The sequence below is a fragment of the Cylas formicarius genome, unplaced genomic scaffold (genome assembly GCF_029955315.1).
Source record: "Cylas formicarius isolate icCylForm1 unplaced genomic scaffold, icCylForm1.1 PGA_scaffold_9__14_contigs__length_23061073, whole genome shotgun sequence".
Lineage (NCBI taxonomy): Eukaryota > Metazoa > Arthropoda > Insecta > Coleoptera > Brentidae > Cylas > Cylas formicarius.
In genome coordinates this window covers 19,398,523-19,411,674 of record NW_026844365.1, presented here as the reverse complement: position 1 = coordinate 19,411,674, position 13,152 = coordinate 19,398,523, and the positions used below count along the sequence as shown (strand labels likewise).

The window sequence follows — 13,152 nt, the reverse complement described above, 5'->3', positions numbered from 1 at the left end:
TATACAGACTACTCTACTCAATAGCTTCCCTTGCCTTCCTTTCACTTAATCTATCCAAATTCTGTATTTAAGTTTGAAATATTTTCAGCCGAGCTAATAATCGTTGCTCCTTCCATGCCGTGAGAGTCATCCCATATATAAAGATAAGGTATAAAATAGACGTGCTCTGCTGGAAGATCTATTTGGTTGTTTTCGGAAATTAATTACTTTAAGTTGTACTCACCGGCTATATCCCACACACCCTCATAACTATAGAACAACCCCAGATATCCGGTGTGTTATTAACGTGCGGTTAATGTATATGTGCAGGTTACACTGAACAGAACCAAAATACACGTGTGTCCGCGCGATGATAAGATCATGGCCAAGTTTCCGCTCATCTAGCAAACTGTTCATTTCTAATGTGTAATATATATATATATATATATATATATATATATATATATATATATATATATATATATATATATATATATATATATATATATATATATACATATATATTCTCACGTATTGATTCACGGATGGAAAAATGTGATGACACTATATTCCGGGATATCATCCGTTCGCTCGTTGAACTCCGACTGGAATCCTGCTTCCGACTGGAATCCTGCAGACGTTTCGCCAAAATCTCACTTGGCATCTTCAATGCTCGCGCTCCGAAGTGTGTTCGAAGTGTTTTCGGAGCGCGAGCATTGAAGATGCCAAGTGAGATTTTGGCGAAACGTCTGCAGGATTCCAGTCGGAAGCAGGATTCCAGTCGGAGTTCAACGAGCGAACGGATGATATCCCGGAATATAGTGTCATACATATATATATATATATATATATATATATATATATATATATATATATATATATATACCGGGTGTCTCAGAAAAGGACTGAGATAACGTATTAGAGAAAGCTCTTTTTAATTACTAAAATAAAATGAAATGTAATCAAAACCCTCTCAGACCCCAGTCAAAATAACATTAAACACTGCGCACTTTCTAAAAAAGATAATATTCAAAAATATTGACTTCAGAAATTCACATCCTTGCCTTACTACAGCACAAACTTTTAATTTACGGTTATTTGCATAAATAACTCTGTACACTGTATTGTTTGAAAATGAAGTCCAATGCTAATAACGGTGACGCAACTTTTATTATTTCTGTTCCGTACTTTACGGCAGAGGTGGTGGTCGTAAAGCAAGTCGTAAATCCGCGTTCTATTTTTATTTTGAATGCTTTTTGGCATTCGTTTATTAATAATTGCACGCATATTTTAGACCGCAAACCCGCCAAGAAGATGGCACGGTCGTCATCATTTACTTATCTTACCTCTGTCGCTCCGAAACAACGTTGCTCTGAGAGGAAAAGAGGGACCATGTTGGTTTATAGTTGGTTGATTGTTATCTTTCTCTTGCTCATTTATATAAAGTTGGTTCTGTGGACACCCGGCGTACCTTAGGGATCTAAACAGGGATGACATGGCATGATTGTTATCTTTCTCTTGCTCATTTATATAAATAAAGAATGGTGTGTTCTCGTTGTTCATTATTTCCTTTAAGAATGCCAATAATTCTCAAAATTATCCCTTCTTTCGAATACTGAGTTGCAAATCGTTATCGCTTAGGGATAGATTTGTTTATTATCTCACATGATTCCCTAAAGAAGGCAAGAAGGCACCCACTAAGCTGCACTATTTTTACGTTATTTTCTCTCTAAACACCTAACTCGTTTTTGCAGACCATTTAAACAAGATCTAGACATGTTTTGAAAAAATACGGCCTTTAAAATGGCGTATACAAATTTATTGACGATCTGTCGGCGGCCATGTTATTTGCTCGATGCCCCAAGGTGATTGGTTAAAAACTAGATTTTAAATCTCGCGCATGTGCATGTTGAAAAGATCTCAAAAAAAACTTCGTTGCTTCATAAGTTATTATTATTGACATAGGCGGAGCCTCAATGTCTTTAGGTCGGCACTCATCATCCTAATTTACATTTTACTTTTTTTTTAATACCGTTTCTGTTTTTCCTTGGTCTATTTATAATATTGGCTTTGGCGGTGTTTTTTCTGATCTTGTATTATCCCACTTTTTAAGTTTCAAGTATATTTATTTTTATGTTTTTTTATGCTGATAACAAAGCTTTGCATATTATATTAGGTATTTGTATAAGCAATATTCTGTGGGTTGTTTCGATTTGTGTCCCAAAGACCAATTAAATAAACAAATAAATAAATAAAGATAAAATATTTGTCTAAAATAAGATTTTATGATACTTCAAAAACAGGGCATACAAATTTATATGGGGCGAAATTCAAGTCTCATCCTAACATTAAAAAAATATATTGATAAAGAAAGCCAGGATTTTTTTTCGAGGAGTGTTACTTTCAGCAACAACTTAAATTTTTTTTAACATTTTTGGGACAAATAAGCCAAATACGGAAATATTAGTTATTTCTATATTATGCTCACACGTACAGGCTGATTTAGACTAGCAGACATAAACTATTATGGTGAACATTTTTTCTTCAAAACATAGTTCTCATTTACAGTTCTATTTATCTACAGTCCAAGCTTCTTCTATCTTGTTCTTACTATGATTTGACCACGTTGTCCATGAGAAATAAACAAATTCATGAGAACTTTGTTTCAGTAGTTCCTCCTGTCATCCATAATTATTTATTGGTTAGTTTTAGCTAGTTGATAGCTGTTTCAGCAACACCGTGCGTATTTGATAAGGGCACTTCTTAAATGTCCTAATTGTCTTCTCGAATAAAATATAGGGAGTTCCACATGCAAAAAATTAAATTTAAATGAAAATAACATTTTTCAAAAACACCGCCAACTTCTAACTGGTACTGGCCGAATGTCTTAGAAATCTATAAAATGTCAGTCTGGGTGTTGATAAAATGTGGGAGAAATGATACACGCAGCCATAAAATGTCTTAATTTGCACGTTATTTAATAAACAAACTTTACAGACGAAGCGGACAATCGAAATAAATTACCCAACATTTTTAAACACCGTTGTTGTAAAACACCACATGGTACAAAAATTATAATGTCTCTAATCTCTACCCATCGATAGGTAAATAAGAATTTTATTCTTCGGAAAGTTCAAAAATATTGCGTTCTATTTATGCCAACTAAGTTTTAGCCACTACAATTTAAATAGCGTTTTTAGCGTCCTGTGTAACATGGGAGATTCGCTATTATTGGGATATACAACTTAAAATATAAGGCTTAGAATCATCATTAAGGGAGAATCCAAATGATAAAGTGACTTAAAGTTAACAAAACAATTTTTTAAGCAGAAAAAAATTGGAAAAAAATCCTGCACGAAAAAAGTCACCTCACCTGTAGGCGGTGATGTCCTAAACTCCTACTATCACCCTAGTTGTGTGCAGTACGAGTCAAAGTCATGAACAGAGACAACAAACTGATTTGCTGCCCAAGGACACGCGGTAAAAGTGAGGATACAGATGAAATAAATCCTGAAGTAGGGAATTTGTAAGAAGACAAAGCCTTTTTGTAATACATGTCAGATTCATTTGAAGATCAAAAGAAAGCATCAGAAAAATTGTTGGAAGAGGTGAACTTAATTCGACATAAAAACATCCTCTTGAAACAGAGGTTAGATGTTTTAGAACGAAAATTAAAGACACAAGAACAAAAAGGTCGAAAAAATAACATGATTATTACAGGTATACCAATCGAATAAAAGGAAGCTGAATATAGGCTCTGTGTGGGGGGGGCGTGGTCAAGGAAAAATTGGATGCCAGCGATCCTCGTGAGCGTCAGTCGAATCTTTGCACTCCAAATTTTCGTACACTCTAATGAGTAGTGTGATTAAAAGTGAAAATATAAATAATTTTAAAGGGTTTTTAATTATAAATAAAAAATGGTTAGAACGAGGCGATCAGGAAATACTTGTGTTCCTGGCTGCTGTGTTAATGAAGACTTAAACAACATAAAATTTTATAAATTCCCCACGCAAGGCTATAACGTCGAAAAGAGAGTAAAGTGGGTTAAAGCTGTGAAAAGAATCAAGTAAGTAAGACCATGATTATCCTAATAACTGATTCAGAATTTATTGTTATAAATTTGTAAAAATGATTATTCAATTTTCTGTAGTCGTGACGGAACGTCTTGGGAACCTAGTTTAAGATCATGTATTTGCAGTCAACATTTTGTAGGAGGTAAAAAGTCGGAGCATCCTAATAGCCCTGCATATCTCCCAACAATATTTCCTGAAAAATATTACGGAAAACCAAAAATAAATAAATCAGAGCAAGTACAAGCACAAAGTAGGTAATTTTTCTATTTATTAAACCTTGATTTATAAACGTGGGTATGTTTTGCCCCGGCCATGTAATTAACATTAAAAAAAGAAAAAAAATCGCAAAATTTTTTTCCACGAAAAACTATATTTTTTGCTTTACATTTGCCGTTTAGTTGGTTGTAAAATTTTTCATTTGTCCTTAATGTAATATTTATTGAGTAAACCACGTACATTTCAAGAAGTTTCTCTATTGGTTTCGTAAAATTATAATCGATATATCGGATTGACAATTAGTAACGTTAACAGTAATTTTGTACATAATTTTTGGACCGAGATCAGTAGATACAAAACGGCTGGACGTAAAAGACCCACGTTTGTACAGAGGATGATATGAAAAATTAATTGAATCGTAGATGTTCATTTTACTAAAAAATATAGGATTTCTCGATTACAGATTCGCGAGAGCAATGCGGAGAAGTAAAAATTCAAATGGTTCCGAAATGGACAACACTAAGCTTGCTAATATAAGAACACGTAACGATGACCTCAACGACAATAAGGATACCGATAACCTGAATGATCATATGGATATACAGCAATGTAGTGAAGTTATTATTGACTCACTGCAACCGCGGTTTAAAGATGTTGCTGTACAGATTGATTTTCATGAAGAAATGAATTCAACTTTCGTAAATAATATAATATATAACATAATAAATATGGTTCTTTTTTAATTGGACTTTTCCCATAGCTACAGTTTCAATATAGCCGACATTAAATTTTTTCGTTTCTTTATCCCATATTGCATGGTATTGGACATTTTATTTCGACTATTTTAGTTACCATGCCGTCACTGACTACTATTCCATCTACTGAGACTCCTAACCAGGCCTGTTTGGGAGACACAAATAATCCAATTTGAAATACGTGAACATCATGCAGTAATTTGTAATTTTCGCGAGCTTTTACCTCATTTTGAATTCCATAATTTAAACTTTTCGGATGCAGAAAATCCTGTAGTAAAGATTCAGCTGAAGTGCGAGTTATTGTTTTTATCTTATGAGCTTTTGCGCTGGCCGTTATGCGTACACGTCTTACTTCAAACCATTTTACCGTCTCGCTTTGTTGTGTGGTTTGTAAACACAATGTGAAAACTTCTTCACTGTCTAATAGTATCCGGTCTCTGTAAAACTGTGCTATCTCAGATGACAGAGCCAACTTGTCTTTTCCTATGGTGATACACTGACCAGCACTCTTTAAAAGACAAGCAATCACCTTTTTCGTACACTCTGATATTAGTTCTACCTGTCGTTCTTCGAGACATATATTCATGACCACCGTACAGACTTGTTCTTCCTCACTAATATGATCGACTTTTAACCTTTTTTTAATTGGGCATTCGATATCGTCAAAGTCTTCCAAAGTCAAGTGCAGTGGCTGAAGAGGATTTTTAAGCACTTTTTGAGGAAAAAGATCATTTACCGTAGCTCCTCGAGAATATTTTTCTTCTGCTAAATGATTAATTGATGGAAATCCCCACTCTTGCTGAACACTCGTTTTAGACACACTCCGGTCATTGTTTATTTGGTGGATAAATGCCGCAATATGTTTGCATTCGCCAGTTTCTTTGGCAATGCAAGTACATTGAGCATGTACCACCTCCCTTTTACAATTCAGCTAAAAAAATTAAAGAATCAAGTAAAAAAGCCACTTTTAAAGTTTGACAATTTTTTTTCTGTGACGGACGTTTGCCGAATGCATTTAGCAATTAACTTATTGTTAATATTGTCACCAACGTATTCTTCAATGTGTTTAATATGACAAAAAGCCAATTTTTTTCCTTTTTCTAGCGTACCTGCAGTGAAAATTATTGCATGGGAGATATTTTCAAACCCGGTCTGCAATATTACCGATGCCATATTTTCAGGTTATGCTGTCAATAAAAAAACTATTATTATTTGTTTGTTACACGTTTTAATTACAGAAAAAAAAATTGTTAATATATAATTTTCACGTACCTTTCGTTTAAATCACTTTATACTACTTATCCATCTCAAAATTTATTATTAATTATTTTATTTATAAATTAACACGTAAAGATAATGATAAAATTGGAGTGCTGTAATTCCTTCTTTTCCGTGGGCGGCGCTACTAGGCCTCATACACGGAGCGAATACCTTAAAATGAAAATACAGATTGCTGTAGAATTAAACAGAAAAAAAGATGGCCCAATCTTCGTGAAATGGCTTGAACAGAACATAAAAATAGAAATTTATAACAAAATCAAGGAAATAAAAGGAATTAAGGTACGTTAATCTAGATTCGAAGCAGAAACATGAAAATATATTTATTAACGAAGACCTTACAGATATCAATCAATTACTATTCAGAAATACGCATATTTTTAAAAGAGAAAATAACTAAATTAAACCACCTATTTATGTATATACAGTGTAAATTAAAAATATAAACTTTAATAAACTAAAATTGCTATAAAACAACATTTTACACATAAATAGAAGAGGCTTAAGAAATAAAGTACACGATTTAATAGACATAATAAATAATCATGAAAAAGAATTACACACAATTGCTCTCACAGAAACCCGGATCTACCAAAATGAGATGTTTTTAATGCTGTGTCTATTTGTTGAAGAAAACTTAGAATATGACCAAACCATTATTCCAGAAGTGGAAACAAATGACTGTAATATAGTAGGCATATACTGTAGGCATTACTATCTATAGGGCACCTAAAAACCAAACCGGATATTGATAAAATTATGGAAGCTCAAAAATCACAATGCATTATTGCAGGAGACATACTTGGTGAATCAGATCCAACTAAGGAGCATATGAATATCATCGAAATGAATGGCTTTAAAATACAGAATATAATAAGTCCGGAGAATGCCACAAAAACTGATGAAACAGCTAATATATTAGTCTTACAAATCATGTTATATGTGATCACAAAATGATGAAAATTTAGTTAAACAAAAATGTCATAAAAAATACTAAAGAATACATAATAAAAAAAACTACAAACAGACAAATGGATAGAAACTTTAAAAATTACACTACACAAGAAGTAACAGCATGTAGTAAATTAACAAATTAAATTAATTAAATAATAACAACATCAAAAACTGACTGCACAACGTAAGATCAAAATACACAAAAAACAATTGGATAAACGCTAAATTTATAGAAAAACTTAGAGTGCGAAACAACCTCTACAAAAGATGAAAGTTGCTGAGAAACATTTAAACTAAAAGAGAGTTTAAAAAATTAAAAAACGAAGTAAACAACTTAGTGACAAAACCCAAAACAAGTGTATGTGGAAACAAAAAAAAACTGGAACGTTTTAAACGGGTGGTGTATGGAAACATCAAAAAAGACAAAAACAAAAGAAATAAAAAGCATGACAGGAGAGACTATTAAAGATGTACAAAAACTGACGGAAGATTTAATGTAAATCAAGGGTTAAAAAAAAAGAATGTAAGGATTCAATCGAGCTTGAGCCGACATACTTAATAGAAATTCAGAACACTGGAAAGGATCTAAAGAACAGCTCACCGGGAGAGGACAGCATAAGAAAAATAGATTAGACACAAGTTTTTGATATCATTGGGGAAAAAGTTGTGAACATTGTTAACAATATCGTAGAAACAACTGTCCTGTTTCCTGTAGAACAAAGATAATATGGGCAATATAAAAATAGTGACTTTTGTACTAACAAAATATATATATTCCACAAAAAATAAACTGTTAAAAAGTAACTTAGATATAAAGCAAGTGAAGCAACTACATTGTCATAATACACGCAGTGCAAGTGACTTCAGAACTAATTTTTCAAAAATTCTTAAAGTGGAAAGATAGCGATTGTATAGCTGTATTCAGACTTGTAACTATATACCAAAAGATTGTTGAAGAAAAAACAATAACACAATTTTGTCAGAAATCGAATGTATATTTGCAGTGCCCATTTACATTTTCTACTTAAACGTAAAAAGACTTGACATAAAATACCAAGCTTAGTGCGTAATTTTATTTTGGAGTCAGTTATAAATAAATAAATTGTTATTACATATTATAAATATGCCATAATATACTCGATATTTATAGCGCTTTTGATTTAATATGTAGAGAACTTCGGGTAATACCGAGAGTGTGTGTCATTTCATTTTCAATGCTACAGAAAAGTTTGCTGCTTCACCATACGAAAACCCTTTTAATTTATATGCAGTACGTACACCGGCTTTTCCTCAAATTGTATTTCTTTGTGGTAACCCCTTCTTAAATCGCATTTTTTTACCGAATTAGTAAGCCATATTAGGTTGTTGTATATTCTTCCGCAATAGTTGTTCTTAATAGTTAATAAATGTCAAATATATTTCAAGGTATAGTAATAATTATAACTTTCTTTTAATTCCGCGAATTTTACTTGTTGTTCTACCCATTTTCTCTGACACTTTCCAATGAAGCTAAACATTTTGACATCCTATAATATCGAAAATCAAGCACGTTTTTCTCGCCTTAAAAATTAGATTTTATTTTGTAGAATGTTGTCAGCGTTTATATAAAATTCTATTTAAACCTCCGCTGAATTTGTGGAATTGTCAATTGTGCGTTTCAAAGGTCCTTCTAACGGCAAAGCATGTTTCCTTTGTTACGTAATCTTTTTTTTTATTCTCAATGTTATACCTCTACGTAGACTCATGTTAACAAAGGCGTATTTACTCGGTACACATGTCCCGTATCTAAATGTCATCTTTTAGTCATTATTTGTATTCTACGACGAACTGGCTTTCGTTTACGGACCTCGAATCAAATTTAAATCGCTGCTTCTTCGGCAAAATATCGAATCGTAATCATAATCGTCACTTGTGGTCGAGTTTCAGGAGTTTTAAAACTTCTCTCGTGACAAAAGTATATTATGCAACAATTTTTATAATCGACACTGTAGTCACGAGGTTCTTTAAGCAGTTCAGCATTTAATACGCGAGTGTCTGGAGATGTTTTTACTATATGTGTATCTACTTTTAATTATTGAGTAAATTTTTGGAAAACGAATATAATCACTGAGTGATGTGACCATCAGAACTGACAAACATAAAAATGCCATAGCTAAATTCTACGAAAAAAACATGCGTTTGCCGTTAAAACATGGCCAGAATAGCAGAATTGTTTTGCAAAAGGCAATTTTATACGCTGAATTTACTAATGCAAATATAATATTTTCAAAACTAACATTTCATAAGTTATGAACCATAAAATCGATTTTTTCTACCTTTTTTTTTCTAAATATCTAATTACACACCGATCTAGCGTGCGGGAAGCGTCACTTTACCGTACGGGTCTGGGAGCAATCGAATGTTTTCGGAGATATTTCCGACGCTTTGAATTTTGACGTTTGTCAATTCGGACGGTCATGTCAGTGAATGTAATCTTGTTGTTTTGCTCCGCTGCGCTTCGCTCGTGTCAAGTAAACCCATGAGTCAAATGCCGTTTACCGCACTTGTTGCATAATGTACTACTTTACATTATTATTATGCTTTCATGCAGTTGCCAAGTTGTAATTTTGGCTATAAATAACCTTTCAAATACATTTTAAACGTGTATTTGATTAGATTTTTCTTGGAAGCACTTGCACATTTTTGGTACTGTGTGAAATATATCTGTATTTACGTTGTATGGTTATTTTTATCGTCTAAAAAAATTATATCCTGCAAGTCGTATTGAAAACGTCTATAAATAGTATATTATGCAATAAGTGCGGTAAATGGCATTTGACTCACGAGTTTATGTGACACGAGCGGAGCGAGTGTTTAATAAACGAGTGACTTAAAAAGTTTACCGAACGTGTTGCATACTATACTTTATCTACGACCGTTAGTTTTTGGATACATTTTCGCAAAACAATACGAATACATTCAGTGACATGACCGTCCAAATTCAACGCGTGGGAAATATCTCCGAAACCATCGGATTGCTCCCAAACTAGAGCGGTAAAATTCCGGAAATGCCGAAGTGGCTCGGATCCCTGGGAAACGAAACTGACATGGTAAAGTGACGCTTCCCGCACGCTAGATCGGTGTATAATTAGATATTTAATAGACGGGAGCAGAAAAAAGTTGTTTGTTTACTTATTCAAAGTGTCAAAAATTCTTTATTTTGAATAAAACTTTAGCAAAATATGAAGAAAAGGGAAAGGTGGGGGAATGTAATTTGAAGTTATTTTCATTGATTCAAAAATATACAGGATGGCCCCACTGCTAAACTATGAATTGTAGAAATATTATATTTAAGTCATTAAATTTTTGCATAAAATGTTGCTTTTTTCAAAAAAATGCATATTTTAGAAAAATACCCTATAATTCTGAAATTATACTAGATCAGCGGTTATTTACCATGGTGTTTTATAAAATCGAGTTCCAACCAGTGATATTAGTTTCTCCTTTAGCAAGGAAAGTTTACATCTAAAAGTTTCCTATTTTGCCCATCTACTCCTATTGGCTTATTCAAAGTAAATAACAAAAATTGCAAATCATAGGCGTACATCTCTTTGACAATAATATTCATTAAGATACCTGCCGAAGAATCTCCAGCCAGGCAGTGGCGTGAATGGTTAGATCACCGAATTTTAACAACCAAAATCAGGGGATGACCAGAGAGTGTTGTGAAGACTAATCCAAAAGTCACTTAAATTTTTCATCGACGTATTGTCAAACGAATTTCGGGATAATAAGCAAGGGCGTTATGCACAAGGATTCGCGCCGCGTTATTTGCTTTTAATTACGTTCCCGTATCCGCGAAATTGATGTTTCAAATTACCGTGCGCGTTCGGCCTTGGCGGCGGCATAAATCGCGGGCGACGCTTGCTTGGCAAAACGCGGATCGTCACTGAGCTGAGCACCTACTGCGTGCCTTCACTATTTACGTTTTTCAATTATGAACTTTTGTTGCTGATATTTAGCCTTTATCGATTTGATATTCCGTCCATGCTATCGCATTGCATATGTTTATTACACTTACGCCATCGGATTACTCGAATTAAAATAATTAAAAATAATCTGTTGAGTTGGGATGTTGACAAACAGTTATTAGGAACGTCTACTCTAAATCAGGGATTAAAAACGAAAAATATTTTGTTCATTTCCGATCAGAAGGAAAAAGAAAAATTTCGTTCACACCCAAAAAATATCATTTTCGTTTTTGTGAACCGAAATGAAGTAACGGTTAAAACCGGTTCTTTACCATTTTTCTAATAAAAGTATGGCAACATGCCTTTTTATATTTTTTTATATTTGACAAAAAGTCACTTGTCATAATTTTAATCATAGCTGGCAAAAATTACTAACATAAAATTTATGCCTTTAAAAATTTCAATCAACTGCAGTTTACGTGGTGATGTCGTTTTTGCTTTTTATAAATATTAAAAATAAAATTTAGAATAAATTGTTCGAGACCGTTTCTGTATTGGAGACGCAAGAATCGTTTTTAGTTTCTTTCATTTATTCCCATTGAATTTAGTTATTTGATAACCACGCACAAACTGCTATGCAGTTTAGTGGTATGCCAGATTTTTCTTGTTTTTTTTTGCTTTATATTTTAAATATTAATATTTGTTTCTTTTCTCTCTGATCTTGCTTTATTTCAATTAACTTTCACTTATTTAAAAATTTTGTGCCATGGTTTTTGGCTATTTGTAAATAAAGTTATTATTATTATTAAAAATAAGAGCATTTTTTTTACATATTTATTTTATATTAAAAATATATATAAATAATTCAGTGAGATATATTCTAAAGTAAATCACAGGATAATTATTAATAATTGTGGTATATATGAATATTTCTATTTAAACTATTTAATCTAGGGAGCAAGACATCTTCAAATAAATTTTCTTTTAAATTCGTCCTTTGACAATTTAAAATATGTGCTGAAAATGCTCGTTCAACACTCATTCGTGTCATAGGTAAACCAATAATTCGTTTTGCAACGTTATGCAATTCATTTGATGACGTTTCTTTTGATGCCCACTTTTCGCGCGGTTCTTCATAATAACGATCTAACAACCATCGAATATGTGCTGTATTATGAGATTTTGAAGAAATATTTAGTGTTTGTTTTAAAAATTGCTCTATTTCATCTTCTTCTGTTGAAGTTGACTCTAGAGCATTCCATACATATAAGATGTAGTTTTTAGCTATGTCAATCTGTGAAGTAGATAAAACTACTTTGAATCTTGGATCAAGAAATATTGTTTACATAATCAAATCTTGATTAAACCGTGCTTTTTCCCTTTCGTTTCGGAATTTCCCCAAACTTATTGAAAATTGGCTACAAATTTTACTTGTTTCCATTTTACACTTCAGTCAGGCAGAATAAAAATCTCCAACCAACAAATGCGTTGTTTGGAATAATTTTTGTGTTTTTTTCGCAGGATTTAAAACATTACAGATGTCTTGTATATCTGACCAATCATTTTCGCTTTGGACAGTTTTCAATTTATTGTTTTATGGAAAGGTCCGCTAACACGATTTTTTGAGTTGTTGGTCTTTAACTGTAAAAGAAAAGATAGAGATTATCAGAAGTATTGAGAGCGGTAAGGCGGAAATTGCTAGACAAAATAAATTGGCAGAAACAACAATATCTTTTTTTTTCAAAGAAACTTCCACAAGCTACTGCAATACATTTTATAAAACTTCTGGATTCCTCCTATGTCGGTTTTTGCTGAATCGAACTTGCTGCCGTTGCGCCAATCATCCTGTTGGCTTCTTCAGTTTCAGTCAAGCTCTGCGTACTTCCGATTATAGAGTACTCATTTTCTGGTTCCTAGTACTTTGCCAAATGTTAGTATTTTAAAAAT

The 13,152-nt window shown here is 32.7% G+C and overlaps 2 protein-coding genes across 5 annotated transcripts in view; one reads left to right on the top strand and one right to left on the bottom strand.

The window, feature by feature from the left end:
• Window positions 1-11,221, bottom strand: part of LOC132707180 (uncharacterized) — a 36,437-nt gene extending 25,216 nt beyond the window's left edge. Inside the window, exon 1 of one of the 3 annotated variants that reach the window (XM_060678916.1) lies at window positions 10,875-11,221. The gene's annotated coding sequence lies outside the window, so the exon portion shown is untranslated. Of the gene's footprint in view, window positions 1-5,246; window positions 5,367-10,870 lie in introns of those variants that run through there. The other 2 variants (XM_060678915.1, XM_060678920.1) reach the window with 2 other exon arrangements.
• The window catches only part of LOC132707144 (E3 ubiquitin-protein ligase MYCBP2), a 218,337-nt gene that overhangs the window by 89,219 nt on the left and 115,966 nt on the right, over window positions 1-13,152 (top strand). The gene's annotated exons all lie outside the window — the stretch shown is intronic.